Below are 26916 nucleotides of genomic sequence, written 5' to 3'. Positions count from 1 at the left end.
GTGGGGAGGACAAAACAGCTAATTCTCCTGCCTTGCCTGGTTCATTTTCTGATTGTGACAGAGGGCAGGGAGTAAAACTTAGCCCAGGTTGCCCCAATCACTCCCACCACAGCCAGCACTGCCAGTGGGGTCCCCCTGAAGTGAACAGGCTGGCTCCTCATTTGCTTCTCACGGTCAGGATGATGAGTCCAACTAGATTTCTTTCTGTTTGCATTTGCTGCTTGTCTGCACTGACAAAACATGCGTAGTTTGTAGCTCCCTCACTTCAGCTGGCTGCTGTTCCATTTTAATGCAAGGCACTTCGTCAGAGGTCATTTACTCAGTATGTTGCTGGGCCATTTACAAATATGAGCTGATGAATATTTCATCGTCGTTCACCAGGAATTCTGTTCAAGTGTAGAGCTTCGTGGCAGTGAGTCAGTACATGATGCACTCAACTTGAAATTGTTTCCTTGCTGCGTCTCTCATTAGACGTGCTAATTGCTGACGTTGAGGAGGTTAAGTTGGTGAAAGGGGGAGGAATACATATATGTGTTGATACAGTAATACTCTTTAACTCACCTTGATTCTACTTAGATATCCCTGGAATCAGCGCTGCTTGGGGAAGAGGCTCTTTCAATGAAATAGCAAGAGCAGCCATCTTTTCTCATTCATTCTAAAAGCAATACCCAGGCTGGCTTTCCTTCCTGCAGTGCCACACCTCCTGGAGGGAGGCTCTGCTGGACTCGGAGACTCCCTCATAAATGCCAGGGAGAGTGAGTACTTGCAGCGGAGTAGGTGGTGAGACCGATTTATCTTGATGCAAAATATCCTGGTGTAAGCAGGGCACAGTGAGCAGGGGATGCGTGCTGGTGTTAATGCCTCCTTGAGACTTCAAAGGGCCTGGAGCAATAGTTCTGCAGAGGGAGACCCAAGCCATTTGTCTCGTATTCCAATGATAATTCAGGCATCGGCATCATTAGGTATTTTATTATTAAAGACAGAGGCTGGGACAGAATGCCAAGGTGGGCAGCCGAGGTCTATAAAGGAAGTTTGCCCAGGAGCTGCCAGCTGAGAGGGAGGATGTTGCTGTACCATGGCAATGATGTAGCAGCAGGAAGTCCCAGCTGGATGGTGCAGATGTGTTGGTGGCAGTGGCTCCCACTTCACCTGCTGACAGGAGAAAAGCCAGTGGGAAGGTGTTCCCCTGTTACGGTGCTGTTTATGCCACTGTAAAACAGTTTGTATTGCATTTTCTGGACTGTACAGCTTTCATGGTGAATGTCATATCACTCTGATAACTAGTGCTATTCAGAGCATTAGGGCACACTGTGTTTTGCTAGTGAGAAAATAATCCAACCAAAGGTTCTTCAGGCATCTCTCTCCCTTGGTAGTGCTGGAGTCAAGCTCAGGGGGTCTGCCAGTAGCAAAGGTTATCGTTAACTGTGGCAGGCAGAGAAGAGGGAAAGAAGCTCACATGTCCCTGGAAGTTGTCTCTTTCCTTGCATGCTCAGAAGCTTCTCTCTGCTGCCCAGACCAGAGTGATGGGCTGCAAAATGTGACTGCTCTTCATTCACTGCTGGCAGGTAACCTGGCACTTCAGAGTTAGAGCAAAGGAGAGAAGCTGTGAATGTATCAAGTTGGGTAGCTGTGTGGAAAGTAGAGGGTCATCTCGATATGCAGAGGAGAAAAGTTGGCAGTTTGGAAGTAGGCTCCACAACTCTTCTGAAGGCAGAAGATGAGATAGGCTCCTCTGATTTTCACTTTTCCATCTCAGTTTGGTCTGTGTTACACGGTTCACACAGCTCTTGATACTGCAGTTTATCTGGCACGGCATGTGCTTATGCAACGGGCCATCCCATGCTGTGCTGTAGGTAAGGTCCTGCAAACTTGGTTGGATGCCCTGCTTTGCGTGAAGCTCTTGCTATACACCGTGCAGAACAGAGACGGGATCTGGAAATTGGGTGGATGTGGACTCTGCATAGTGTTCCCCAGTCTGCAGGATTTTTGGGACCAAGCAGGAGTTTTGTGCTGGTGACTATCTAGTTATGCTGTTCAAGCAGGTATGGTGTGAACTCATGGTACATGAGCTGGCCCTCATCACCAAACTACCTGGAAGGAGCTTTAATCTTAATGATCTCTGGGGTTTTTACTTTGGGGTGTTTTTTGTTTTGTTTTTAAGTTTCTGTCAAGTCTCTATAGCATGGACACTCCACCACGGTGCTATTCAAGTCTGCCTGTGTCTGTCTCTGTATGTGTGTATATATATGTATGTTACGTTTTCTCTTATTGCATGTTTTGACATAGTTTTGGAAAGCACCCGCTGGAGAGGTCTGGTTATCCTACATATAATATCACAGCTGCCCTTTGCCTTCTGGGGCCGGCTGTCCCCAGAAAGGGCCCAAACCCAGTGAGGACAGTGTGAACATTGCTGTAGAAGGAGGGTTAGGCTGGGGTGGACTTTTTGTGACTGGAAGCTTTAATCTCTGTCAGAAGCTTCACTAATATGTCTGCTTCGCTAATATTTGACTGCTTTAAACCCTTTTGTGCTTCATCTCTACTTTTGAGTAGGTTTTCGAAGGTTTTTGTTTGTTCTTTGCTTTTTCTTCTTTAAACCCTACTAAGGTCGTGGTTTTTTGGGCTGGAACTCCGTAATACTGAGTGGTCACTGAAAACTGCTGAAGGGCAGGCCAGCTTGTAAAAGGAGGATATAGATTGGAAGTTAGAGTATGGGAACTCGATGCAAATATTCATGAAATGCAATAAAAGCAGGCAGTGTGGAAAAAAATGTGAGGGCATCTTAGACTCCATCATAATCTTTATTGGGCTTTTTAGTAGATTTTTTAATAAAAAATATAACTGGATCTGACTGGTTATAATGAGGCTGATTCTGAAGCCAGATCTTCCAAAACCTGTAGATCTTTAAAATATAATTAATAACTTTTTGTAGAGTGATACTTCTTTTCTGTGGGGGTGCAGGCGTATGTGGGTGGTTACTGAGAATACATGGTACTCTAATCACTTCTCACTGTCTCTCTTCCACTCTCTGTTTCTGATACACACAGATATTATGGGCCAAAATTTGCCACTTCTGTCATCCCAGAAATAAACAGGACTAGTCATAGGGCAAAACATGACTTACGACAAATACAAGTGACAGAAACTCTACCCGAAGAAGGAACAAATATGGTCATTTTTAATAACAGTTTGTTGGTTTCCAAAGTGGAAAGCAAGTGAATGAACTTGTATTATGCTCTAGAAGAAAGAAGTAATATCATTCTAGAGAAACTTGGTGTAGGGAGGGCAATTACAATGGAAATTGCTATTTGAGGCAGAGTGTCTAAATTTTGATTCAGGGTAGGTTTTCTCAGCAGCACAGCTGACATTTCCCAGTTTTCACACTATGATTTTACAGTACTTCAGCCATGAGCTAAGTCAGTCCAGATACTGCACAAAAGAGCAAATATAGTAGATTTTACTTTTTTACTTAAAAAGTAGATGCTGCATCTGTCCATGTCCTCCATTATTCAGTTTTCTCCTCAGACATAGATGCTGTGTGCTCTGTCAGTCCATCTGCCAGCTGATGTCTTTGCTTGTCCATCTCTTAAGGAAGCCTGAAGAGAATAAAATAACCAGAGCCATAAAATGTGTTTCAGATCTTAGTGTAAACTGGCTTGAGTCCTCCCACTGTTCTTGGCTGTTTCCAGGGCAGTGGTTGGGCAGGCAGGGGTGCCAGTAAGAACTTCAGAGAAACATGACTGGGGGGAATCCCTCCAATTCTCTTGCTGTTACCAACCCGTACAGACTGCTTGGCTACTTTCATCTCTGCAGCCCTGCATTTGGTGATACTGAAGACCAACTGCAGGTTAGACCAGCTGCGTTAGCAGAAGCTTGTCCATCAGGTCAAGGGAGGTGGTTATCTTCCTTTTTGTGGCACTTGTTGTGTGGCCATGTCTGGTGTCTGTGCCCAGTTCTGAGTCCCTAGCACAGGACGGATATTGGCAAGTTGGAGTGAGTCTACAAAGACATGTTAGGGGGCTGGATCATGACATAAAAGGAGAAGCAGAGGAAGGACAAGAGGTGACAAACACAAGTCACAGCATAAGAAATTTGAGCTAGATATAAGGAAGAAAATCTTTATAAACAAGGTAGTCAAACACTGGAGGAAGCTGCCCAGAAACGCTGTGGGATCTCCTTTTTGGAGGTATTCAACTTTGGAAGTAGAACCAGATGACCTCTAGAGGTCCCTTTGTACTTAAGTTATTCTGTGGTTCCATGATTTTGTGCAAGAATTTGAGCAAGTGTCTTACACAATCTGTACTGCCTCTATAATGCACCAGAAATACTTCCAAGCAAGCATTTCTATGCTCCATGAGCAGCTTTGCCACAACTTTGCAGGCTGCCAGTCTGCACTGAACTTTGCATTCTCCTGTATGGCAAAATGGCTATTAGACCCATCTCCAGCTGAAAACATCTGCTTTAACAAAGAGCCTGAAATGGTAGAAAATACACATGAAAATTAAGCCTGCTTCAGCCCAGTGCTTTCCAGGTATTTCCTGTGCTCCTCAACAGATTCTTATGGAAAGCTCTCTCCTCTGGCAAGTCTTACTAAGGGACTTGCAAGGTGAGGGTTCTCTCTTTTCACCAACAGATGTCATTGAAATCTCTCCTCTTCCTCCCCTTCTTCCCCCCTTCCCCCCCCCCAAAAAAAATAGTTTCAGGCTACCAGGCTTAAACAGACTGCAGAAAACCACTATGTCAACATTTAAAATGAAACAGAGAACTTGGCTTCAGTCTCAAGGTTGAAATGCAGATCCATGCTTTGGGTTGGCCAAATACTGCTTAATCTGTACCAACGTATCTGAACAGGACACAGGGCAAACAGAAATTTTTCTTTAAGTTTTGGAAAAAATTTCATCTTTTATTCCATAGGAGAAAAAAAATAGAAGACTGTTTATCCACAAGTCTTCCACATTTTCACAGGATCATAGGATAATTCAGGCTGGAATTAATCTTGTGAAGTCTGTAGTCCCATCTCTTGCTCAAAGTAGAATAGGCAGTAAGGTTAGACCAGGTTACTCAGGACTACTTAGTTAAATCCTTAAAACCTCTGAGGGCAAAAACTGCACAACCTCTTTGGGCTAAGACTCTTTCAAAGAGGACAGTTCTTGCAAATCTCCTGGAAAAAAACATCAGTAAGCTGAAGCCCTAGTTCAAAGGAGTATGTTGCGTTGTCAGCAGAGAACTGTGAGCAATGTGACTACAGCTTGAGGAAGTCATTAAAATGTCCTCCAGCTTTCTCTTTGTAAAGTGGATCCAGTAGCACTGGAGGTGCCAGAAAGACTGTATGCTAGTTCAAGTTGCAGCTGAGCTTCAATGCAATCCCAAGTGCTGGCACTTTCCTTGCCTTTAGCCCTGGAACTCATCCAGTTCTGGACAAAGTCACACTGGCCTTAAAATCCAGAGCTGGACATGGGGGGCTTTTTGTTAATTTGGTTTGAATGAGAGAAACAGTTGCTGAAGGGCACTGTCTTGTTAGCAGTCAGTAAAGTACCAAAGTTCAAGATTTCTGTTTGAGATCTCATCCAATGCTATGTTAATTTTGCACCTTCTTTCAGAAGCTGCTATGAGCTGGGAATATTGCAGCATGTGCCAGTTTAGCAGAAAGATGCCACAAGTTACTGAGTTTGACCCGGGAGTTTCTGGTTGAAAGATTATGTCCTGTGCGCTGTGGGAAGCCACACAACTGCCAGGTTTTGGATCAGCAAAGTTCCCAAGCACCGCATAAGCAGTTGCAAAGTCCCCTTGCCAAACTTTTTGTGGTCTCAGTGTTAGGTCTGTTTTCATGAGTTTTCAGGAGTGAATGGGTGTGTGATGGGAGTGTAGAAGAACAGTGTGGCTAGCTGTGTCTCAGCTAACAGCAGTTACAGAAGGTTTTTTGAACCATCTGCTCCAAACACTGGCAAAGACCACCTATTTTTTTTTTATAAGATGAACAAAGAAGCAAGAAACTTTTCCCTGTGTTCTTTTCTATGGACCTGAACTTGATGAAGCACCCTTTCTGGGTCAGCTTTAACTGGATAGGTGGATTTCTGGCATCTATCTTGATACCCAATGCCAGAAAAAAATAAATCAATATTTAATAATTCCTTCTTAATACAGCCCTCCTGTGTTCCTGCTCAGAATAGTCAAGGTCACCAAGTGCAGTTCAAAGGCATGGGAACAGTAAAAGCTGTGCTCTGAATGCTTTCATATACCATGTGTTGTTAAGCTCATAGGTTGCTTTCAAGGACTCCCATGACAGCAAATAATAGTAATCTTAATCTGACGTATTCAAATGGCTTCCTTGTAAATTGAGCAAGTACAAGTAACAGCTTGCTGGAGCTGATGCATGTTTCCTTTTGATAATGGTGCCCTCCACCAGCCTATTAATAGTAGAAGCAATATTTAATTAACAGCTTTCCTACAGCCCTTGTCCCCTTCTGGTCTGGCTCTGAGCTCAGTCATGGTGGCTTTCTCTCATTCGTCCATTGCCATAGAGGTCTCTCTTTTTGTTCTTCTAGAAATGGATGGAGAGCTATTGTTTGTGTTTTGGAATCAGCTAAGGAGATAAACATGTAAGACAGTCCCTAGCCTGCTGAATTTACTTCACTCAAAGGGAGTAAAAATCATCAGAAGTGTGTAAATGACACAAGCTCCAAATTTAGGTACCAAATTGCATTAATAGTTAACAAGACCTAGACTACCAGATTTTTTTTCAGGATGCTGTACTCTAATGTAGACGTCCTCCTCACAAAGGACACTGCAGTCAAGCTTAGACTTGTTTTCCACCAGGCACAAAGTACTCTTCAGCAGTCATTTAATTTTGTGGTGTAGACTTTATTTTTTATCTGTTTTTCTGATCTTCCCGTTTCAAACTGTACTGTTACATATCCTTCTCAGTTCTACATGTTGTTCCATGTAGGGGCCAAATCCTTATGGGAGAAATCCATCTGTGGTCACTGATCCTTAGATAGCTCCCTTGTAAGATTCATGCAACTTCGTGCATACATGGTCATATTTTCCTCCTGTTTTGACAACGCTCCCACTTTTTACACTGAGCTCCAAGTTTCAGGGATATTTGCTATTTGTATCCATGCTGGCCCTACTTTTAACTCAATTTTGTATTGCCTTTTTTATTACCTTTTTCAGATAATCTGCTAGCAAAGTTGCACTTGATAACGAGCAGGTAAAACCTCTCATTCTGCTGAGTAGCCATAGGCCTGTATTTATGGTTTCACATGCAGAACGCTGTGTTTTAGAAGCAGCAGTTTCCACAATGAGTAACTTTTTCCATGTTGACACTGCAAGCAACAATTGATAAAGTTTGAAGACCTCGTCTCTGCCTATAAATACACCAAATGAATCTTTCTTAGCCTCTTCTCAGGTCTTGTAACTTAAACTATGTGGTAAGATCCAACCACTGAGGATTTATAAAGCTTGGGTAATGGCAATTTATTGACTTCAGAGTTCTTGCTCATTTACAGAGACAGTCAGCTGAAGGAGAAGCATTCATACTTTATTACTCTGCCTTGAACAATATCATTTTTATTTCTCAAGAATTGTTTTGCTTTTTAATTTAAAGGCAAAACACAATTTTCCTTAATTTGACACATAACAGAAGATTGGCCTGAGATGCTTTGAATTCTTTTTCTAATAATGGCAAAATTCACTGCCCAATCTTATTTTCTAATAACTTTAGGATTAAAAGTTGAAAAACACACTGCTCAAGGAGAATAAAAGTTATAGCTGAGATGTCATCATTACCTTTTTTTTTCTCTACAATAAAATAGATATTTTTGACTGCTCCTTCGCAGATCATCCTTATTCAGTGGATGCTCTGCTATTACCAATAACTTCACAAAATAATAGAAACTGTTATGAGAATAGCAGAACTAATTAAACTGGATGTCTGCGAGTTTGTGTCCTAAACCGTACACCAGTGCAAAACTACCAGCTCTGGCAAGAGCAAACACCAGTGATGCTAGTCTGCCACCAAATGCATATGGGTTTGGCTGTCTCAGGCTTGCTGAAATATATAGTGGCTGAGTTTTGCCTGCTTTCCCTTAATGGAAAGCACTAATTTTGGTCTTTCTTCCCTCTCCAGCTGCCAGATCCCTGAAACTTATAAAAATATAATTATCTATGAGACTCCAGCCCTTCTTTCAAATTTGGTTAAAATTAGCTAAGGAGAGAATTTACTAAAGGGAGCTGACAGACAGGAATCAGGCCAAAAATACACCAGCCATCATGTCAGTTATGTGTGTCATGGGTAGCTGTTAATTTAATAGTGTTTCTCCCAGACCAGCTTGTGAAGATAACTACCCCCATGTCCAGGAAGTGTGATTATTCTGTGCCTGTTTCAGTGAAGAGCTACTCAGAAATGTTTGGGTCCATCTCCTCCAGGCACTGCTCAGTGCTGAGTCTCATTGCATGCTCTCGGAGGGGGCTCAGCAACCTGAGGTTTTCCATTCTTTGCAGATTTGGGGTCATACCAGACAGCGCAAGGCAGGTGGGGATGCCCCTACAGGCTTTCTTGTGGCTAAAGGCTTTAGGTAAAAGCAGCAACAAGGCCATAACAATGTGAGACCCTTTTCTGGAGGAAGACCTTGGCCCTCAATGAGCACCAACCCTCTGTGCACAGGTTGGTGTTGCCCTGTTGTTATGGGCAGAAATAACTTTTCTCATTAGATCAGAGCTAACACAGTTAGCAAGACACAGTACAGCTCTTATGTTTTGAGCCTGTGTACAGTAAGATGCATTCAAGTGTGCGGTAGGTGCCGTGTTCAAGGTACAACACCCATTCGTGTTTGGCATCGTCGCCCTATAGCACAATATCACACACAGCCTCTGTTGAAGAGCTAGTTTTCATTGCATGGCATGAGGGGTTTACAAATTTTGGGCCCTACAGGTGCAGGACACCCATATGCCTGGATGTATTTTTGTGCCTGAGAGCACTTCTGTTGAAATCTGTAGGCATATTCATCTATGCACGTTTAGGCTGCATAGGTTGTCCTGGCTGGCATCTTTTTGCAAGGTATATTTAACATGCTATGTCTGCAAGAGTACCACAGCCACTATTCTACTAGTATAAAGGAGATAGCGTGATACATGCCTTTTCAAGGTGTCCTGCAGTGCTGAAGACTCAAAAAAGTATCTCTCCATTGCACAGTCCAATTTGGTGAAGAGATTTCAGAGAGAGCTCTAAACTAGTTAGCAGTAAGTACTGTAAGCAATCTAACTGCATTAGCACAGAGCTCAGCTGGGTAAATTAGCATTGTGCAGCATAGACATATCCTAAATTTCTGGTATGGTTTCCTCTGACACTTTTTCAAACCACAGCTTGAAAATAAAATATGATTTTTTTTCCACCCCCCCAAAACACTGTGCTAGGAAAGCTTGCATACATTTTTCTTTTTTATTACCTCACTCTCTCCTCTTTTAAAATAAATTCTAACCTGACTGCCTCATTTTATTTCATTTTATTTTTTTGCTTTTATTGGTGGCATCCTCCCATTCATCTGAGCCTGGATCCCCTGTAACCAAAGCTGTTTCAGCTGGGGCACAGAAGATACTGCTTCTGCGTTTTAAAAGCTATTGTTTCAGTTCCCTCGTGACCTCATGATGGAAGGCTAGACATGACCAGAAAAGGAACGGCGATCTAATATCATTATGTCTCTATATAAATCTATGCAGTTCTGATCACACCATCTCAAATAGGATGCAGTAGGACTGGAAAATGTTCAGAAAAGGGCAAGGAGGAGGATAGATGCTGTAGCTTATATATCATGAGACTAAGTCACATTCTTCAGTCAAGGAAAAAACCGTGACTGTGGGGAGACAGCTGAGGGGTGCCATAGAGGTCAGTTGTGAATAGCATAGAGAAAGTGAGTAATGAACTGCTCTGGGCTGCCATAATGTGATAAAACCTGGTGAAATTCACTGGGGAAACAGGTTTAAAGGTCTTCAAGGAAGAAATCTCCCCACAGTGCTTGATAAGCAGTGAAGCTCTTTACCACAGATTGCGGGCAAGACCAAATGTTTAAAAGGAGTTAAAATGGTGACATGGATGGAGGTAATTACCTTGACAGTAGTTCAGCAATGATTTAGGGTTTTAGTAGGTGGAAATCAGGGAAGTACGGATGGGTTATTCCTCTCAAAGGGAGAATAAGAGATTATCATCCTTTGTCCTTTTAGGAGTAGTTGCTGGCATCACTGGGTAACCCACTAGGTTATTTTAGGTACTAAGCTGTCTCTACTTGTGACAGCAAAACTACCATTTTACACAGTGTATGTTCTTAAGCTAAAGCTTTGAAAAGCAAGGGAGAAATATACAAAATGCTACTGGCTGTGAGGTATATTTGCTCACTCAGTCTCCCAGAGGGAGAATAGCATCACAACCATACTTGTTTGAAAAGACTATATGAAAATGCTGTGGTGTGACAGAGATTGATGCCTACCCTGACATACCTCCCCTGCATCCCACATTCAGGTGCTTAGGGAATTCCTGAGATTAAAGCAACATCAGGATTGCTCTGCTTAATCAATTACAGTGGCTATTTTGGACCCCTGTAAATAAGGGCAAGGGAAAAATGAGATACGGCCAAGATCATAACCTATATGAGGCTTCAGTTCTGCAACTGTTTGAACATCCTGTAAAAGGTTGTCTTTCAAGCAACTGCTGAGGAAAAATGTGTTTTTGCAAGGAGAGTCTTGGTTTCATAAAGAATGGACCACATGGCTAACTTTTCTTAACAGGCTGTAGTTTTCCTTGGTATTTGTTTAATGACCACATGGTGATTTTCTTCTTCCTGGCTTCACAATCCCAAGAATTTGATGAACAAATGGAGTGAAAATCACGAACTTATTGTCAATTTTCCATCCTGTGAAGTGGTATGAGAAAGTTTTAAGTTTATGTTTGATATATGGATTTTGGAGTTGATTTTGTGTTTGGGGGAGTAAATACGAAGGTTCTGGGATCAGATAATTTCAGCCTGTCTGAATGATTAGCAGAAACTGGACCACAGGCAGTAAAATACAGGTTTAACACAGACTGTAGAATTGGCTAATAAGATAGCATGACTGACATAAGAAATCTGATCCATGATCTTGGTTATGTGCAAGCAGTCAAAAATAGTGTTATTTTTGCTAGAAGAGTTTGTTCTGTCTCTGCCTTTATACCTGGCAGAGAAGCAGTAACTCTGAGGCACAAATCAGGAACTCCTACACACAGCCCTTGATTGCTTCTTTTTCAACTCACCATGCAATTGCCATATGTGAATCTAGCAAGTGACACTTCCTAATGTAAAGCACTATCACTTTCCTAAAAGTACAAGCTTAAATAGACAGTATGTTTGTGTAAATGAAATCAATACCAAGTCTAGAATATTAAGAAAGATGGACTTCTAATATGACAAGTGCTCTCTGCTGATAACAAATAGTAGTTACTGATGCTAGTGGCAAAAGAATGTGGATATCACAGAAACCTGGATTCCTGCATGCACAGGAAATAAAACCTAGTGAATGCAGGGTATATTGAAACTCTTCTGTGGTGGTCAGGTTTTCCCCATCCTTCGGTTTTCATCCTTTGCCTGTTCTGCTTACTAAGATAGTCAAGATATAGATCAGAGCAAAGCAGTGGATAATCACATCTGGTCCTTCACTTTGTGTATCTTATCCAGTATTTTAAGACCTATCTTTCACGATTCTCTGAGCATCCCAGCAATATGCATGCAACATACAGAGGCTGTTTGCAGAGAGCAGAGAAAAAAAAGTGAGGCTTCTTGGGAAATGTCTATCTTAGTCTCCTCAACATGGAAAAACCAGTGCTGCTTCAGAAAAGATCCAGCATGCGCAGGCACTGCAGGGGTGAGTAAGATGGATTTGGGTCTGCATCTCCAAAGCACCAACAGGTAAATTACAAAGGGCAGAATCTTCATTACGGTGATTTAGGAGGCATAAAGAGACACAACTTGATTTGTAGATTCCAAGTGGAGTTTTCAAGGCTGACAATTAATAATACGAAATCGACTTGTAAACTGACTGAATCTGACACAGGGTCATGGAGAGAAAATTAGATTTGGAAGCACTAGTGCCATTTTTCTAGTTACTTGTGAGAAGAGTGTGGAACTGTGATTGCAGATACCTTTCTACTCTCCTTCTGTGCTATTCTCTTGCTGTCCCACCCCAAAATTCAAGCCTTTCTTTGGGGATTCAAGTTTTTAACTTTTTAGTCTTGTAATTAGAAGTAACAAGACAGTTGGATGACATTTTACAACAGGAAAACCATTGAGTCAGCCTCTCGTAACTACACAACAGTTAAAATCCCCATATGACTAACCTCTAATTCCCACCAGTCTAGTGCAAATAAAATAATATATTGAACTGTGCTACTTTAATATCCCAAATAAAGCTCCCACATGACTTTTAGTTCAGTTCAGAGCTTGGTTATCCTAATACCAATGATGTTTATGCAGATCACAGACTGCATTAAATAAAACTCTCGCTATAAATGTTTGTGGGAGATTATATTAAGATAAACAGTCTATGAAGTCTTCTTAAAAATGCAGGGTGCTGGCCTCCTGCGAAATGGTATTTAGGAAGATTAAGCCACAACAGTACTTCTGAAAGTGTATCTTTACTCTTCCACAACTGAAGGACTATTCTGAAAAAAAGATTCCTTTGCCTATGCTGATTTTCAGCCTCATCCTTTCAAACTTGCATGCAAAGGGCCCTTTGGGAAGCAGCTTGTTTGGTTTGCTCTCCAGATACAAGTTCCCAGACCCAGGAGATCTCATTTGCTCTATTCCTTTCCACCTAGCTGCTCACAGGTGATATTTGGAAATGTATGATATTTGTACTGTTTCATAGTTTCTCTGTTAGCTTTCAAAGTTATGGGATGGTTTCTGAGTTGAAGGCAAATTAAAAGATAGAGAGGCTCAAGCCTTTGCATTTGTAAAGAAATTATGGTCCATGCCTGTTTTTAATGGCATACGGTACAAAGGTGAGCAAGAAGCTGCTTCTGGGCTTCCTGGAGATTGCAAATCATTGAAGGGCAGCTCTTTTGCACAGCACAGGAGCTTTCTTCTGTGTGAGGGAGCAAAGTGCGGCTCCTCTGCCTGCTTTTGGAGGGACAGGCAGCACCTCGGGTAAGAGCTGTGGCAGGGCTGGGGTCCTCCAGGCCCTCAGATGCAGAGAGGTTTGGGGATGGATGCAGGCTTTCAGACACGGAGGTGTTTGAGGATGCAGTCCTGGCTGGGGGAGGCTGAGTGAGCAGTAGGAGGCTGGTACGTGGTAAATGGAGTTTTTGCTGTGTGGCTGGCTTGCTATATCAAGAAGGCTGACCCTTTCCTTTACTTACCTTTCAAAGAAGGGCAGTGGTACAATGGCAGTATATTCTGGCTCTGTAACATATACTGTGTTTTCAAAAATGGCTTATATCTTGACTAGCAGATGTGTTTCACTTAAACTGCAGTTTCAACACTTTGTAAAAAAACCTGAGGTGTTAGCAATTACTGTGCTGAGGAAGCTTCCAGCATGCAGTCAGAGCTGCCCTGAATGATACAACATTAGGCCTTGCATATGTTTCTCTTCACTTAGCAAGCACTGCGACTTGAAGGATGACCTGTGCCAATGGATTTTCATGGTATTTTTATTGTGAACACACAAAAGGAGACCTCAGAAGCGCTGCGTGATGTACAGCCTGTATGATTGCTGTCAGCGATATGTTCCCAGTACCCAACGTGGGAAAGGGAAATGCAAATGCAACATTTGTCGCATCAGAAGAGGCTCTGAACTGCTTGGATTGAAGGGACAGGCTGAGGCTGCTGCCCGGATTAGAGCTCTTCTCTAGCCATGCAGTGAAGAGCAGGATCTGCCTTCGCACTTCTTGACTGTTGGTACAAATCTGTGGTGCCTGCTCACCAGCTGGTGACATGAGGTGGTGGCTCCTGCCCCTGCCCGGGGGGGAGACCCTGCATACAATTAATCAACACTGAAAACTTGGCACCTTTCAGCAGAGAAGCTAAAAAGGCACTGGCTCCAAGTCTGACTCCCCCCTGCTGTGCTCCCTTTGCATTGGGCTGATGCTGAGGGGCACACACAGCACTGCCCACTGCGCAGCAGCTGCTCCAAGCTGCAGCAGCATGCTGCTTCGGGGTTGTCAGTCCGGCAGCTGTCACGGTCCCTACGTGGATGCAGGCTCTCAAAAGGAGTTGGAAAATGTCAGGGGTTTTATCCGAGCGACCTGCCCCTGCTGTGCAGGCCAGAATTGATGCACAGCACAGAAATGCAGGTAAGATTATGAAAATAAGCATTCAACACACATGAGTACTTTTGCTGAGTTTAATGATGAGAGGGGATTTATTTTTAGGACATATGTTCATTTCTGATGGCTATGCACATGCTTGCACGCACTGGGCTTCCACCTCCTGACAGAGAAGACCCCCTGATCTATCTGGGGTAGCAGCAGGGTTTTCATTCACTCCTCTATTTTGGGCTGCTATTTTAGCATTTTTGTCATAGCACCCCACCCGGTTACAGTGCCCAGCTAGAATTGCATTGTCTCTTGTGAGCTGTCTTGCTACCACTCTTCTATAGTGAACAAGGCAGGCAGTAGGACTACAGCCTGGTCCCTGTTAGACCTGGAGAATAGCACTTCTTCTCACATCAGATGTAAAGGGACAGATCCCAGTTTAATAGCAATTGTAGTGAAACACTGAGAGAATGGAGAGGTACCTGCAGAAAGAAAGGAAAAAACTTTGAAGACCGAAGTGACAAACATTTTGATTCTAGCCCTCTGCGTCTTTTCAGGTTTTACTTTGATTTTGTCACTCATACATTTTTCTGAGACCATTTATGCTGCCAGTGAAGATCTAACTTGATCTTTTTCTTGGAAGTAAATATAGTCTAGTTTGACAACACTGGTCAGATGTTTCTAGTTAGAAGGGGAATGGAAAAGAAAAATTCTTTTTTCTTATATAAAACAAGCTTTGGTATCCCCTACCCTACCTTGGCTTTTTTTAGCAGCTAATATGGCTTAGAGCAGGAATAAATTAATTGGCCTGAATATATTCTTGGAAGAATAGTATAAGAGGTTTCCCAAGATCTGAAATGACTTTTCATGTGGTAGAATTTTACTACCTGTGCATCTGGTGGGTTTTGTGGGACATCAAGACTTAGGTCTGTGTGCATATTCCCACTTCCTAGACTCAAAGATAACAATCAAAATTTTGTCATTAACTTAGAGGCTTCCAGCTATTGCTTCTGATTTCATTGCAATTGAAGCTTAGGGACCAAGTGTATTGCTTACTGATCTCGTGCTATAGCTGCAAATAGTACAGCTCCTTCTCTGCACCTCTATAGGCTGCTCATGTGAGGAGTCGCATTTCTGCTCTCACCTGCTGCTTTGCCTACCCTCAAGAGCAGGGATCTCTCACCTTCCTGCTGCCTCTTGTCCCTCCGAAAAAACTAGGACTGCCTATATATCTGATGGCCTGGCACGTTGCTCTAGATTGTCTACAAAGCTTGCGAAGTTAAGAAGTGAAAAAAAAGCTATCAAGCTTCGTGCATTTATTTTGACTGTAGCATGGACTTCTGGAGCCATGCTATTTCTTATGACTTTCATGTTTCTATTTTTAAAAAGTAAGATTCTGATGTTGGTGGCTACAAAGAAGAGTTTGATCAACATAAAAAAATCTGAAGACAAATCTCCTCAGAATTCATAATTGTTTAAAAAACTTTTTTTCTAAAGCAGTCTGATGAGGAACTGAGTCATTAATTTTGTATGCTAATGGCTGGTGAGTACTGGTGAGAAGGCTGGTTATGCACTCCTATGAATCAGATGTGGCTGAGTTTAATACTGATCAGAAGATCTAGAAATGTTAAGGAAAGCAGATGCACATTTGAGCTTCTTTGTAGAAAACCCCACGGTTATGCTATTGAGAAGCTTCTCAGCTAATGAAGTGTGTGGGATATTTCCATGGCATCTAGCCAAATGTGTAAAATACTGTATGAGAGAGTACGGTAAAGATAGGTAAGGACAAAGAAGTTGTTAGTCTTGTATCTACATTCTCTGGGCAGCTAAAAGGTAGGTGGGAGATCCCTTTTGTTCTTGCCTGTGACTGTATCTCAGGTAAGATATATGCCTAAACAGCTGTTTCTGGTATTTTTGAGCATTGTTTTTTAAAATTCTTTTTACAGTTTGCACGTGCTTTTTCCTGATTCTTGGCAAGCGCATGGGGCCTCAAAGACATGTAAAACTAAAAACCTTCAAGTTTATCATCATTTTTCTTCAAAATCTCAATAGAAAATACCACAAGGAAATACCATCTTGTGAAGTCTTTGCTTCAACCCATTTGCTATTTCCTGATATGCTCAGTGAGGAAATACTATGAAGCATCTGATCACATCAAAGTGTGTTTTCCAGCAATATTCATGCAAAGGATCTCCTTTGCAGAGATAAGTTGCCTGATTTTCTGTGCTAAGATTAACAGTGCGGAATAGCAGCCGCTCCACAGTAGAAGATTCTTTTGCATTTTTCCCACGTTTTCCCATGTGTCTTTGGAATGTAGAAAGTCATGCTTTTGAACATGATAAGAGACAATAGATATTGTGAGATGTTTGAGGTAGGCACTATTAGGAGCAGTAACCTACCTGGGTGTGAATGAACCATACGTAGGTTCCACAAAGTAGTTTGTCCTAAATTTTAGGGTAAATCTTGCAGTGTGGGTGTAATACGGGGAATAGTTTCTTCAGATTGATGGACTTAATACTACCTTTATACTACTATCTGGACTAAGGTCTCAGTCGAGGGCCTCCAAAATCTTCCAGCATGCAAAGACTGGGTCAAGCACAGGGCAGAGAGTTCGAAACCCTGGAGGGAGATCCACTGTGCTAAGTCTGGCAAAATAAAAGCAGAAAAATAACTTCTTTTGGAGATCGGGTGCTCGTAAGGAGTGGTGGGAGTTTTATAGATGTTATCTCCTACCTACATTCCCAGGCAGAAGGCTGAGCATGCAGTACTTTTTTGCAATCTGTTCTTCTGCTTGAGAATGGTCTTAGCAGAGATGCCATATGCACAGCATTGTATTAAAAGTGGGTTTGATTATCTCTCGTGGCAATAAGTAGAGCAGTAGATGTGGCATTTGGAAGAAAAACAGTAAAATGGGTGCAAATGGAAGCTCATTCCAGTGGATGTTCCTGTTCCACTGCTGCTTCTGCTGCTGGAATAAAGGTGACTGAGAGATAACACAGACTGTGCAGCAGCCTGTCAGCTACCTTTCTTCATTAACTTCGACTGCAATAAAACACAGCTTTTTAAAACAAAGTTCAAGTAGCCAGAGCCTCTCTGTGGAAATTAATTTCCTCTGGAAGCTAGTTTCACGTAACTCATCACCTACTTCGCTGAACATTATTCAGCCCTGTTGCTGGTGACAGAAGTGCTTGACAGAGCTGCTGAAACTAGGTCATGCGGTGGATAAAACATTGCCTGCTTTCCCATGCTGCTTTTAGCGTGGACCTCCTGAGATCGCAGTAAATAATAAATACCTGCAGGCCACTGTGGGCACTTTGTGCAGTGTTTGGTCCATGAGAGGAAGAGATCATTAATGATATGAACCCATGAAACAGGTAGGCAGAGAGAAACTTCTGGCTGCCTGTCTCTGTTTCTGAGCTGTTACCGTGATGATTTTTTCCCGAGTATGTGTAAGTGCATACTGTTGGATGATGCAATTTCTACCCTCACAGGCCTGCTTCCCAGGTTGGAGATGACTTTCGAGGACTTCATTGGTGTGGTGGTAATAGCTGTTGGTCGTCAATGCTTTGCTAGTCGCACTGAGAAGAGGAACCCTGAGGGCACTACCCTTGGGTAAGAACCCAGCTATGCTTAGTTACAGGGGTGTAGATATTTGGCTGTGAGAGCAGTGGTTGCTGCCAGAACAGCCATTTCGTGTCTGCCGCAGAGGAAAAGGCTATGGGCCATGTGGAAGTTAATGTCTTTAAGAAGTCTTTATTAAAAGTGCGAAGTAGTGCTCTTAAAGGCTTTTTAAAAGTCATGTCCTTTACTTAAAAAGAAACCTGCAAAGAACTAAAACAAAAAAAGAAATTTGTGATCTATTTTTGTGATGTATAATGACCTATTCCTTTCTCTTCCCTTTCTCTTTCCCTTTTCTATTCCTCCCTCCAAAGGTTAGGAGTTTTCCCCGTTATTTTTTAACAGCTTGTTATCCAGCCTGTAAATGCTGGATTTTAGTGCTTCCCCTCATTGGAAGAACCAAGGCACTGAATCATTAATAGGGCTATCCTTTGTGCCAAATGTTTGTTTGTGATTAATGTTCAGCAGATTTAATGAATAAAAATAAAAAATAAAAAAGGATTAAAAATATCATCTCTCCTAAAATACACATCCTGCAATTTTCTTCCACAAAAAAATGTATGTTTGGACAACTCTATTCACACATGTTTTTCTTTTTTCTGTCAAAGTGCACTCCAAAGAATTTTTACCCTTCCTTCCTCACCACTCTGCTTGGATGCCTTTGTAGTGATGGGAGACAACATCTGCATGATCCCAAAGGTGAAGTTGCATGTTATGGCTGAGTCTTACAAACAACTTACATCTGCTGAGGGGGACAGATCCTCTTCCTCCTTGTCCTCCCCACCCATGCTCTTGCTCTCAGCTGTGTAGTCTTGTGCTGACTCTGCAGCTCGTAAAACTTTTTACTGAACCGATTTTGCCCCTATCCTGGCAGAAAGCAAAATTGCTTTTCCTGAGATAATTTGCTGCTGGATTACTGGGTTGTATCAATTCCCAGCTGCTCCCAGCAAGCACCAGAGCTGGTGGAAGGTAAGCAAGAGACTATGTCTAAGAGTGATGTAGGGAGCGTAGGACTTCCCCCTTTCAACAGTGACAGCAAAATGTTGGATGGATTTAGCTGTCCTGCGCTGCTTCTCCACTGAGACAGTCACTCATCACTTGAGCCATCGTAACTCACGATATGCAAACTCTCAGCCTGTCTCAGGAATGAAAGGTGGATGCGTTCACATAGAAATACTGTCCTGAACGTTCAGGTGAGGCGAGTGTTTCTGCTGTCTCTCAAGCCACATTTCATCAGGATGAGGGCTGCTCTTACAGTAACTGCTCCCTAGTAGCAGTGTATCTCTTTGGTGTGGATGAGAGTATTTCTTTAGGGGATTTCTCAAGGTACATAGATATGGATTTGGTCCTTGCAGAGGTTTTAGATAGTAATTGGTCTGTGGCTAGCCTTGAGGTGATGCTAGTCAGAGATAAAAACGAAGAAGAGGGCCTACACACATTGGAAGCGGAAATTGGATTAGCAAATACAAATTGCAAAGAACTGTGGAGATATGAAAGACAATGCAAGTGGATCAGCTCCCATTGATCTTGCCATGCTGTCAGCATTTCATTCCAATTGCTTAGCAGTTACATCGGTGTGTCTCCCAGTTCCCTCAGTACAGGCAAGCAAGGAAGCAGAGATCCCTACCGGGAAACGACACATTTGTTAGGATTCTGTCTCAGTGCTATGCAAAAGAAAAAAGCAGTAAGGGCTTTAATAGCAAAACAGAGAGCCCCAGCAGTCTGAGCAGCATGAACATTATGTTGGTAGATGGGCACTCTTGCCTTTAATAGGTTATCTTCTTCCATTAGAAGACTGTTTAAATTTCTAAGTGGTGCACATATTCATGAGGGCTTTTACTGTGTGGGTTCCGATTTTCATGTGGGTTTTGAATGTGTGGGAGAAGCTAATGCATTAAGAACTGCTTATGAATCTCCTATATTTCCAGTCTTCCCCCTGGGACCTATTGATGGTCATTTTATCTTTCTTACATGACTTTTAAAATTCTAAAAAAAAAAAAATTAAAAAAGGGGAAATAAGGAAATTGTTTTCTGGTTACTTCCCAGTGAGATGTCTTACAAAGAAATATCAGGGCTGAAAATGAGAAGTAAAACATAAATTCCAAGCAGCTTAGATTCAAACCCACAGTTAGGATCGTCAAAATTTATTTTTGCCTAAGTCACAAATAAAGTTAAATCCCTGGGAAAGTAAAGGAAAAAATAGCAGAAATAAATGACAATTTTTCTATCGTGATTTGCGTTAAGAGGGCCGAAATAGTTGTGCTGGTGCACAATATATCCAGCGATATGACTGGCTTCCAGATGAGATGTGGGGAACGGTATTGATGAATTATGGGTCTGATGAAAGGTCACTTTTTTTCCCTATCATATACACTTCAAATCAGTCAGTGTATCTCACTTACTCTTTCTTCTAATCAAAATGCTGTGTATTCCAAAATCTCTTTTCCCTGGTGTTTTGCAGCTAAAGGAATTTCTAATTTGCTTTAAAACTTGTTATAGGTATGAAGAGAAGTTTAGTTGTATGGAGAAAATGCTTCTCACTTTGAAGATCTCATTTGAAGGGCTGATAAAGAAATGCCCTGAAATTAAAGATATTCTCAGGTTCAGAGAACAAAGGGGGGAAGCACACAGACCCGAGAAAGAAAGGTAAGCAACTTATCTACTGGAGAAATTGCCTTGAAGTGAAATTATTTCCCCAGAGATAATTTGGTCTTATGAGTCAAATTGTCACTAAACAAAAAGCTAAATCAAGGGCAGCAGATTGATTTTGCTTCCAGTGTCTTTCCTCCGTTTTTTCCCTAATTAAAAAGTGAAGAAGGATGTGATAAATCCAGCTGTTTTTTCCCTCACTATTGCACTCTTCCTTGAAGAACCTCTTCACTGTATCCATTTTACTGGTGGAGTGGAATGAAAGCCCCTAGGTTATATTTTCAGAGGCAATCACCTACATTCAATTCAATTGGAAAAGCAATGGTTTTACGAATAGTGAACATCTACATCCTCTGCCTATCATTACGGAAAGTTGTACATCTAGCATCTATGAGAAGAGGGTTGTATATTCTCATGTGGGGTGTAAGCACTCAGGTTTTGTGGTTTTGGATTCAGTGATCCAGTCAAACACATGCAGAAATTCATGGTGGAGAGGGGAAATGGAAAGTTACAAAAACAAAAAAGAGGAGTTCAGGTCTCTTTTTTTCTTGGCAAAATTTGCGTGTGTGTCTTGCGATCATCTGTTTCCTCTCCTGATGTATGCATGCATAGAGACTACATGTTTCTTCCTGCTTTTTGGTCTTGCACAACTTTTCTTCACTGCTCCTGGACTCTTAAAGCACTTTGCACATTTCCCTTTTGGCTTCTCATTTTCCCATATCTGATGCCAGCATTTCTCATCAGGTTCCTTCTCTGTTCTTCATTTGTTAAATTAACAGTTTCTCTGCTGAATTATTTGGTTGGTTCCCCCCCCCCCAGGAGAAAGGAGAACAGGGGTGCACAAAGCACATCCAAGTGTTGCTTGCATGTTTGGAGACAAGAAAAGCAAGATGCCAGCTCTAAGGGAAAGCTCAGGGTTTGTGCTGTGTAATTTATGTTTAATGCTGCTGCAGAATCTGTTTTTCGTGTCTGGGTCTTCAAAGATGTAACTTCTGTGACATGTTTTGCAGCTCCTCTTGTGCGTGAGAGAGTAAAGGACACTTTGACTCACTTGAGATCCCTCGAAATGCTAAAAAAAGAAAGGGAAGAAAAAAGTACAAGAAAAGACACTCATGGAACTGCTGAGGTGATGTAACCAGGTGTCTTTTCATGTGTACCCTTTATTTTCCTTTCTATCTCATCAAATTTAAACAAACTAATCCTATGAAGGATTAAAGCTGTAATATCTCCATGCTACTTTTCTGTGTTCTGGGCTTTTCTCATGGGTTAACACTTAAGCTGTAATGAGCTTTGAGGTTTGGTGGAAGCAGAGGCAGCAACTATTTACACATGAAATGGTAGAAGGCAGTGCCTTTTCCTTGGTGAAGGCATGTTACTCTCACTTTGAGTCACAATGAAATCCTTTCAGTCAGTCATATGGCCCCTTAAAGCGCCTGGGAAATGGGATGTTTGATTTGGGTTCACTGAGACCTGATTTGCTTTTTCTGGGTGTGTGGAGAGGTGAGATGGTGCTGTCAACAGGAGTCTTTTGCATTTCAGGAGCTGGACCCAGTCTGTTTGTAGCCATGTACTATGAAAAATCAAAGAGGCAAATTCAGGGTGCATGTCCCTTGCACTTTAATGCTTATTCCCATTAGGAGTTTAATTCAGCGTGTCTCTGTTCACAGCCACAATAATACGGCCTATGGTCCCTGCCTTGAAGCCCTTTGCGATCTAATACTCATTTAGTAATTTCCTACTGTGACTACTAGTTCAAAGAAAACACCCTAGGCCTTAATCCATCCTCTGTCCCATACTCTGTTGGGTTTATTCCAGGTCGAGATTATCCTGAGCGTAAATGCTAGTTAGTCATGAGGAGTCTGAACAATATGAGAGAGAGTTGGTTACCTCCTACTTTATACAGTTAGATGTTTATATGGGGAAGTCCTGGAACTGAAATTCTGTCATCTCGCAAGCACATAGCACAGACCCTGGCATCACAGGCTCCTTAACTGCTCCAAGTGGGAAGAAGAGTTCACTCCTTGTTCGAGGCCCTTGTAGAAGCAGCTTGCAAAAAATGACAGTGAGTTCTAAGTATAATGTACTTACATGTCTGCCGTGGAAAGGACTGCCTCCTGAAACTGGCTTTCAAAGGTCTAAGTCACTCTGATTTGACCTTCCTAGTTATTTGCAAGCAGAGTTTGACATCTGAATAATTAAGCACATAATTTATGGCTGAAAATGGAGTGCAGTTTTGGTTTGTTTTATTTTTTTTTCTGGGATCTGACCCAAGATGTAGACAGGTCATGCTAATAGGAGTCCTTATATCTCTTTCTTGACTTCAGTAAACTCACCCTGAATACGGTCATAAAACTTATAGTCTTGGCTCTGAAAGACAGCAGGTATGGACAATCTCTACTGAATTGAATTGGTACTGTTGTAGTCAGTGTGCTTCAGGATAGTCTCAAAGGAGTCCCCACTATCCTTTCTTCTACATGAAGATAATGCTTATATTGAACATTTCTATGGGCGGAAATATTTTCTTTGTGGTTGGTACTGTGGTTATACTATAGCAAGATAACTCATACAGTTCCTGTGAAACCACTGTCTAACTGACACTATATCCTCTGTGGTGAATAATAAGAATGGTCTGAATCTGAAATAGCTTGATAGGCCTTACTTTATTGCTCACGGCATGAGCACACAGCTGGGATGGGGGATCATTTGAACATGCAATAGGAGCACAACAGTGTGAGCAAACAAGCACCTCTGTCAAGAGAAGACAGGTTTCTGGAGAGAGCTTTCTACTCACAGAAAGCTACCTTTTGCTGTATTTCATAAGTTTCCATGTTTTCTGTAAGTTTCCTGGGCTACAGGGTAGATACACAAAACTAGTTGTGCTGTCAAAGTTTGTTTCTAAATGTACAGCGCTAGCTAATGCCTAACGCAGAAGCCTCTCAGACCAGCTCTATAATGTGCTACAATCTGCTTATGAAGGGGAACTCAGAACTAGTGCTTGTGTTAGAAATATTCTCTAGAGCTTATAGTACCAGTCTTTGCTTGGGTATGACCTTGTGCTTTTTAGAGCCACATTTTCCAAACCTCACATCTGTTGCGTAAAAGGTGTACTTGAACATCCAGATAGTTCACTCTGTGCCCACAGCTCAGAAGCACACTTCTGTCACCATCTTAAATACAGTAGCTGTGTTTTTCCTGAGACCCGATAAATTTCCTACAAAGACATCTAGGAAGATTTTTTGGTTTACATTAGATGGTATGAAAAGCCCCATAATGTACAATGCTCTGTTTTGTGATATAGCTTTAGGATGCTGTTATTTTGCATATTTCTAGTGGTGCAACTGGTTCCCCTTTCTGAGTATTACAGTGAGGAACAGGTCTTGTAACGTTTGCCAGCACGGTTTCTGTTTTCTCACTAAGATTGTTTCAAGTGAAGGAAAAATGGGCTGGTTTAGGAGGATGGGGTGTTCTCTGCCACTCTAGAGGAGGAAAAGTTGCTACCTTTCGTAAGTGTGGGGTTTTTTGTAACCAGTTTGAAGTCTTCTCTTGACCTGTCAGTGCATAAGGGTTAAAATGGAAAGAAAAAGAGATGAGAATGAGCCTTCTTGGCAGTACCCAGTAAAGCTACAAGGCCTTCTTGCCACTCTGTGCTTTGCTTTATGGGACCCAAACCTTTACTGACCTGCTGAACAAAGATGATCAGGTCAAATGAAGATCTGGCTTATATCTCTCCAAAAAGCCGTTTGTTTTGCAGGGACACGAAGTATGTAGGCCTCAGCTGAAGGCTATTTTGAAGCATAATGGCCTGGGGAAAGCCAAATAGTTTCTCTCTTTTTTTTTTTTTTTTTTTTTTTTCCTGTTGTGGGTTTCTTTTTTCACTTGGTTTTCTCATCATCTGAAAAACATGCAACTAGCTGAACAGTATTGAATGCTTTTTAGCCTCTAGAACTGAAAACGCTCTGTGTAATTGATGGTTTGTTTTAAGACCACAGGAAACTACCTGTCACTATCCATTAATGAGCACTTTTCTAGCTGTTTGCCATCTTAAGAAAAAATAGATCACGAAGCAGAAAACTCCGCCGTCCACAGTCTGCTATTTTATCCCACTGGTCAAACTAATACTGTACTAACCCTCTGCACAAACCACCATTTTCGTTATCAGTGCTTGCTATTTTTTCCCAGTCTCATTAAAACTTGCCAGAATAAGACAAAGTGATCTAAATCCACAGTAAGCTCATTCTGTCTTCAGAGCAGAGAGGCTGTTGCTCCTCACAATGGTGGCTGAGTCAAGGGTGGACCTGTTCAGTGCGGGAGGTGGAATAACTGCCCTGGCATATCAGTAGGAATCTGTGGTGTAGGATGGGTTATTTGTCCTAGATTGTATGGGAAAAAAGTGGTGGAAAAGACAGAGAGGCCAAGACACTGAACCACGTTCACAACCTGAGCATGTAGGCAGCATGGCAGCAACCTCATCCCCGCCCTACAGGCATGTCTGGCTGCAACAGCAATATAAATTATTTAACAGTGATATTTATCATCTTCTTTCTCACTGTGGTGTCTTAGGTTGTATTTAGTCACATTCACCAAGATAATTGCCCTGAACTTGTGTGCTAATGGCATATTAATGTGTAAGAGTGGAGCTGACTTCTTCAGGTCACTGGTTAAAAGAGAAAACCTCTCTTCCCATCTTGAAAAAGAAGTGTGAAAGACTATTCTTCTCTTTTTTTTTTTTTTTTTTAAATTTTTTCGGGCAGGTTTTCAAAGGCACAATGGAATATCTCTCTACAGGTTGAATTGATGTCTGTTTGAATTCAGGCTTTTGGGCTGTACAAGCTCATTGTTTTGCTTATTCTCACAGTAATCAAACCAGTGTGTCAGACTTGATATGTAAACTCCATACAGAGGAGATTCGGGAATTGCTTTGTTGGGGGAAAAAATGGAGCCATTGCTTGCAGATAAAATATTTCTTTTTAAAAATTGGAAAAAATCCCTTTTTGTTTATTTGCCACTCTGAATAATTGATGTTTTTCTGTTTTCTACAGCTATTTTCTGACATGCAAATAGCAATTTATTTTTATGTGGGATAAATCCTTCCTGTGTGCTTCCCACTCTGCAAAATGGGTTGGGAGGAAATATGCCTTTTTCCATGAAAATACTAGTGACTGAATTAAAGCATGACTCAAGTGGGCACTGTTCTGAGCAATAATATCAAAGTTGTCACAATTGTGTGTGGGCTTTAATGTTCCTGGATGATACTTGCAATTAGTCTGCAGATGCATGAGTCAAGGCAACTGTTGAAATCTGTCCAAAACTTAGGTGGGGCTCAAATGACTTATTTTTCAAGGTGCTAATAGAGTCATTTGAAGATATAACAGAACTGATTGCAAAACAGGGCCTGCTGGGACCATAGGTGATGTAGGCTGTTGCCTTGGGCAGCAGCAGCCTGCCAAGGGCACAGCAAAAGGGTCATGTCTTCAACGCTTGCTCTGCCTCTGCCTGCATCCGGGGAAATTAGGTTTGCTGCTGCTGCCAGGACAGGGATCAGGGTGTGCGAGATTGGGACCAGCTGCCTTTAGCGGTCACTGCTCCTGCCTGGTGATTTATCTTCTGACAGCAGGAGATGCCTGAGATGAGATGTATGGGGTCATGATTTAAGGGGATGCTTTTTCCTGGTGAACATAGAGAGAATCCTTACCAACTGCAGTAGCTTGTTCAAATCTTGCAAGATTTGTAGCCTCTATGAGCATGGGTAGAGTCCTTGATACATTCCTGCTACCGGCCTGTGGTGCAGCTCAGCTGGAGGCCATAACCCTCCTCACCCTTCTCTGTCCTCTGAGCTGAATTTTTTATGAGTGCGTGGTGTTCCCATGAATGGGATGTGGCAAAGCAGTTTGGAACTCTGACAGCTCTGCAGTGCATGCAGGGTGGTTATACTTTCCAGCACGTGGTGGATGTTGTCAGTACATTTTATAGTGAATTTCAATGTGAAAATAAAGTAAATTTTATTACAGTACATAAAAGTCATGTCATATGAAGAAAACTTTATCAAAGTCAGGCCTGCAAAGACGTGACCCTGATGTTCCGGAGTCAGTGTTGCTTGTGGGTGGACAGACTCCTTATTGGTTTGACCCTCTCTGTCCATGCTGATAAATCTTGGTAATTAAGTCAGTCAACTGTTTGACTCCCCTTTACAAAATGGTTGTGTCTTCCATGATCCTCCACAACATTGGGACTGTGCAGCAAATGAGTTAGAATCATAGAATGGTTTGGGTTGGAAGGGACCTTAAGGACCATCCAGTTCCAACCCCCTGCCATGGGCAGGGACACCTTCTACTAGACCAGGTTGCTCAAAGCCCCATCCAACTTGACCTTGAACACTG

The 26916-nt window shown here is 42.0% G+C and overlaps 1 long non-coding RNA gene across 1 annotated transcript; it reads left to right on the top strand.

Annotated features, from left to right (window-relative positions):
* Positions 1–1677: 1677 nt before the first annotated feature.
* Positions 1678–22149, top strand: LOC115610678. The gene is made up of 3 exons (XR_003992305.1): positions 1678–1853; positions 20390–20536; positions 21550–22149. It is a non-coding gene; the product is annotated as an uncharacterized LOC115610678 (long non-coding RNA).
* Positions 22150–26916: the final 4767 nt, after the last annotated feature.

The sequence above is a fragment of the Strigops habroptila genome, chromosome 1 (assembly GCF_004027225.2).
Source record: "Strigops habroptila isolate Jane chromosome 1, bStrHab1.2.pri, whole genome shotgun sequence".
NCBI lineage: Eukaryota > Metazoa > Chordata > Aves > Psittaciformes > Psittacidae > Strigops > Strigops habroptila.
Note: the sequence above shows the minus strand (reverse complement) of the source record. Positions and strands in the feature narration are given on the sequence as shown.